Below are 6,086 nucleotides of genomic sequence, written 5' to 3' on the forward strand. Positions count from 1 at the left end.
GCTATGGAGTGTGAAATTCTCCTCCCCTGTTCTGCTACCCGAAGCTGCCTTGTTCTATTTTTTTTTACATATATATATATATATATATATATATACAAATTCTAGAGTTATCTTTTTATGAGCCCTCTAATTTGGTTTCATGGGTTGGGCTATTTGGCTGGGCCTTACAAGGCCAAACTCTAGATGGGTCACCGCATGCAATACAAGTTATAACTGGACATAAAACTTAATCAAATCCAGTCTAGTTAGGCTTGAGCAGAGAGTGTTAGAGTTCTTCGAAAAATAACAAGAAATTGAAAATGAATATATAGTAAAGGGAAGCCAAGTCAAATTGGCTTAAGTCATTTTGGTGAAGGTAATTCCAAACTCAACAATTGAACATGCTAACAGTCTTCCGCACTCTTCAAGTATATGTAAGAAAAAATTTCACAAAACCAATAGAATATAAACACATTTACAGAAGTGGGTCCCATGAAATAATAACTACCTAATAGTGGGTCTCATAAAAAATTAACTAACTAGCAGTTTTCTCTGTTATCTTTAATCAAATTTATTTACTTGTCAGTTAATTGTTGACTTGTCTTTTCATGTCAAATACTGACATGGAATAACTGATTAATCAGTTGCTAAAATTTGCTACTAACAGCAGCTGATTTAGGAAATTAATTGGTAAATTATAGAATTATTTTAATTGACTTCAGAGTTAGCAACAGATTTGCAATTAATTGCAAAAATTAGCAATTAATTTGTAATCGGTTGCTAAAATTGATTGTTATTGCAATCGATTCTTTCCAATTATGAATTAGTTGCTAAATATTTTTCTCCAAAAATTCTTGCCCAATTTTTTTTCCCTTTAGTTTGGCCGCTGGAGCACCCCTAATATCTACTATAGGAGCTGGATCCTCTTCTAAAGTTAAAGAAAATAAAAGTGCATCAAGAAAGGAAATTTAAATTCTAAAATGAGAGTCATGAGATATAAAATGCATGATTTGTGTACGAAAATTTTAAAAGAAAGTCGACAACATTTTTCCATAACCTAAATGTTTCCCAAAATTTCAACAGTTCATCTAATTCTCAACAAGCCACAATACATCACAAATGAATTTAAAATGTCCATTTGTGGCTTACACAAAATAATATAGCAAATTTCACATTCTCTCCATTTATTTCTCCTTCTCTATTTAATATATATCTCTTTCTCCTTTGGCATTTTATGTTAAAATTCCTTCCCTTTACTATATCAAAATTCTTGCTAATTTAAATACAATTAATCTCCATTAATAGCTCTAAAATAATCACATCATACTTTAAACACTTTATTATCCACCTAGCAATTAAGATATAAAACTTAAATCCACCTCTCCACTTATAAATTTTCCTATTTCTAATAACACTTGAAATTTTCCACTAGCTTATAACTTCCAATAATACTAGAGATATAATATTTAACTCCATTTCTTATGTACACAACATGCTAAATTTCTTGCATATTTCTAGTTAAGATTTAATATATTCAACAATTATCAAACCATTAGTAGCTTAACCATCCATCCCAAATTTATTCATTCATGGGTTATATTCTCTAATTGAAATTAAATTTAATCCTTACTACACCAACTAGATGATCATAACCCAAAATGAAGGACTTGGATTTACCTAAGGGTGGTTTAATCTCCCATAAGAATATCAAGAGCTTGTTAGGAGAACAAACTTACCATGATTTGTTTAATATTGTCACTCTAATATCACTTAACCAAGCACTTCTTGAGTGAAAATATGTAAGGGAAGAGGAAGGAGGACGTGAAGGGCAAGAATTTGATCTTACAAGAAAGAAAAGTAAGAAGGAATGGTTAGATTTGGCCAAAAGAAATCCCTTACTCTGCTCAATATCCCTCCCTTGTTTTTGGTTTCTAAACACCCGAATGTGCTCTGTTTTCCTTATGTAGAAGATCCTGTTTTTATTTTTTTTATTTTTTTTTTACTTTTCTTTCCTCCTTTTTCTTAGTTGCTATTTTATTTTTGATTGGGCTGAATGTTACATCTTTTCTCATCGAATCTGACACCCATAACGCATTCTCGTGGGTAGTGCATGCTAAACTGCTCTTTGAAGTCTTTTCTCATTAATCAATTCCATTTTAGATAGTATGGAAGCCCTATCACCTGTTACTGCTGCTTAAACCCTTTGAAAAGTAAATTCAATTGCAAATGCTTAACTAAACAGGGCTCGAACCATAGTAATGATTTTGTAGCTTTCCTTTGTATTTGTACTTCTGTTTTTTATTGTTTTATTTGGTTAGGAGGATATTGAGCTCTTAGGTTGGGTATTGCCTGTTGTTAAGAATTGGAGCTTCCAGCCTTTCCTCTCCAGTTTTACTTTCAATAATAATATTTCTGCTCATAAAAAGAAATTAAAAAAAAAATTTTCACTGAAGATATAAAGAGCAAACAATTAATTAGAAAAATAAGATGCTGCAATACATTGATATTATATATTTTTATAATATATAGTTTTCTTTTTCCTTCCTCGTTTCTTGAATGCATAAACGAAGACGTCATAACGTTATAACTGCAACCCATACAGGAAACTGGAGGAATCATTGCAGGAAACGACAACCTACATATACGCTATAATTTCTCATGTATTTATATGCATAAGAACAAAGTGTCTAACAATTATTAATTAAAAATATAAATTTTGGGAATGGCAAAGGCCGTTGCTCTCCTTCTGCTATCCCTTGCATTAGATTCCCTTTTATTATTCATAACAACAGGGTGGCAGGCGAGGTGAGACAACAACTTCCAGAGGGGTAGTTTTCATATTTGTCAGTCCAATGCCAGGAGTCATATCAATGGCTGCATCTGTGGGAGTAGAAATTTTAAAAGCCTGCAGTAAAGTGGCCAATGTCAAAAGTATAATGTGGAGGCCATAGGATGCTGCTGGGCAAGCTCTTCGGCCACCTCCAAATGGAAGCAACTCAAAATTTCCACCCCTGACATCAACGTTCTTATGGGTTGAGAGAAACCTTTCTGGCTTGAACTCCGTTGGCTCTGGCCACACACGAGGGTCTCTTTGGATTTTCCAAACGTTCACCATCAGCCAAGTGTTTTTTGGGACGTGATAGCCACCTATAGTGCAGTCCTCAGTAAATTGACGGGGTCCAGGGATGAAAGCTGGGGGTTAGAGTCGTAGTGTTTCTTTAACTATGGCCTGGAGATAAAAAAAGCCTGCTGACATCTTCATCATTCACCAGTCTTTCCTTTCCGACATTTTTGTCCAGTTCTTGCTGGGCCTTTTTTAATACAGACTTATTTTCTAGCAATAATGCGAGTGCCCATGCCATAGCAACTGTGACAGTCTCATTGCCAGCAATCATACTCTGCAAATAATTTTACTACTCTTGTTTCAGGCAAAACATAAGATTATTCTGGATAACATAAAATCTTAATAATAGGCTCATGCTAAGTTTTTCCTAACTAATTTTCCCATTATAATAGAAAATTTTATAATATTATATATTAAAAAAAAATCAATATATATTACCAAGGATGTGGCTTTGTTGATTGTGTCCGCATCATAGCTTTCAAGGCTTTTGCCATCGAGAACTGAAAGCATAGCATCCATAAAGTCTTTCTCTCCTTTAGCATCATACCTCTTCCGTTTATGCTCTCGTAGCCATTTCTCCAGAACATTGTCCAGTTCTCTAGCAGTTTTCTTCATTGCCTTCTCATGTCCACCCACATCCATCCATCCAAGAAAAGGAACAGCGTCCCTCAAAACAAGGGTCCCCAAATAATGAAAAAGCACAGTTATTCCTTCCTGGAACCATCGCCCTTCTTTCTCATCACCAACAGCACCAGCACCAAAGTATTTCTTGCCTATAATCATCCGAAGAAGGACGTTCAAATTTAAGTCACTGAACCATTACTTCATCTCAACAGTCTTTCTGTCCTTCATGCTTTGTACAACTCTTTTATGGAAGTTTCCACTTCTCCGATTCTGATATGCTTGAGAAGCTCCAGCCGGCGTTTAGAGAGAAGTTCTGAGATGGATATCTTGCGCGCTTCACGCCAATATGGACCACCGGGGGTGAAAGGAAACAAAGCATAGTTGTAGCCCATGAGTTTTGCAGCTACAAGTGCAGGACGGAAGGTCACAGGCATCATTGGCGGTGAATAATTCCTTAGCCACCTCCGAACTACTCACCACCAGAACAGTGTGTACCCCTACCTGTATAGTGAAAATTGGGCCATATTTGTCAGCAGAGCACCCAAAGTTTCATGAGGAGGTTGGGATCCTGATAAAAGGGCCAAATGACCAGTTAAAGGCCATGCACCCTGTGCTTGGGCCGCTATTGTGCCCTTGAAATTAGCTCTAGATTTCCATTTCCTTAGCAGATAGTAGGTAAGGAGAAGTAAGGCAAAGACCCCAACTACGGTGGTGTTAAAACATGGAGAAAGACAATTCATTGTACCTAAATTTTGAAAGAGGGATGGAGGATTTTCGCCCTTCAAATTAAGTGCAGAGACGCTTAACGTTTGCCCACATGTATGATCAGAATCATGGATGGATGCATGGTCCACGTAGGGGTGAGTACAATTCGATTTAAACTGAATAAATCGAACTTAACTGCTTTATGGGGTATTTGGTTTACCTATTGGGTGCAGCTGATAGCTGATAGACACTCAAACAGGGTAAACTGTAATGTTTGGTAAGTTTAAAAAAATAAAGCTTACCTGATATAGTACCCATCAACTGCAGTTTGTATCAACTCTATTTTTAGAACTGTTTCTAATCAACTGATAGCTGGTTTGATTTTATTTTTTATTTTGACCATATTATCCTTTTTTATTTAACTTAAAAATTAATATTATTAATACTTTTATATTTTTTATTTATAATTTTAACTTTTAATTAACACATTTCAATTTTGTTAAAATTTTTTTATTAATAACATAAAATATAAAATATTTATTTATATATAAAAACTTAAAATTAATTATAAGTTTTTTCTTTATCAACAATAATAATTACTTTATTTTTTTATCTATATTTTTAAAGTTATTTAATTATTTTTTAAAAAAATTTAATTATTTTCTTATTTCAATAATAAAATAAATGATATAATATAATAGATTAATAATTTTATATTTATTTTAATAACATAATAAATGATATAATATATTATTTAATAATTATATATTTAATTTAATAATAAAATACATAATATAATATAATAAATTTATAATTTTATATTTATTTCAATAATAAAATAAATTATGTAATATATACCCTTGTTAGTCATTTCACATATCAACAACAACAGTTAAATATAGTTTTACCAAATACTTAACATAATCAGCTATCATCAGCTACCAGCTATCAGCTATCAGCTAACAGTAACAGCTATTAGCTAACATTTATCAGCTGTATTCAACAGTTAAACCAAACAGGCCCATATTGGTAATTCGATTCGGTTTTTAAGATAATTCGATTTAGTTTGGTTCGGTTTGATTTTACATTTTAAGAATTTTGATTATTTTGGTTCGATTCGATTTTGAAAAAAAAATTGGTTGAACCGGATCGAACCAAATTACTTTATTAATTTTGAAATTTAATTTATTTTTATAGGAAATATATATATATATATATTGTTTAATTTAATTGATTAATAGTTATTAGGTTCAAAGGAATATCAAAATCAGACCAAATAACTTAAAAATTAATCTAAATTAAAAAATTCATCAAAACTCAAAAACTGATATGTTCAAACTGAATCGAACTGAACCGAATCAAAATAGAGAGGTTTTTTTCGGTTTGATTTTTCATTTATTTTGGTTCGGTTTGGTTTCTAAAATATAGTAATTAAATTAATTTGATTCGGTTTGGTTCGATTTGAACTGAATACTCAACCTTAGATTCACGTGCTTACTAAAATTTATCACTAATATAGCTCACAATATATAGTGTGTCACACCTTACCCCTCTGTAAGGCATAACATGATCCCGTAGAATACCTAATAAACTATCAAACTTCACTTACCGATAACTCATTAAGTACCCTACAAGGGATTTTAAAAACAATTTT

At 32.4% G+C, this 6,086-nt stretch overlaps 1 pseudogene; it reads right to left on the reverse strand.

Annotated features, from left to right (window-relative positions):
• Positions 1-2,576: 2,576 nt before the first annotated feature.
• On the reverse strand, positions 2,577-4,567 carry LOC110661443 (cytochrome P450 82A3-like; annotated as a pseudogene).
• Between the last annotated feature and the right edge of the window lie 1,519 nt (positions 4,568-6,086).

This window comes from Hevea brasiliensis, chromosome 2 (genome assembly GCF_030052815.1).
Source record: "Hevea brasiliensis isolate MT/VB/25A 57/8 chromosome 2, ASM3005281v1, whole genome shotgun sequence".
In the NCBI taxonomy this organism is placed as follows: domain Eukaryota; kingdom Viridiplantae; phylum Streptophyta; class Magnoliopsida; order Malpighiales; family Euphorbiaceae; genus Hevea; species Hevea brasiliensis.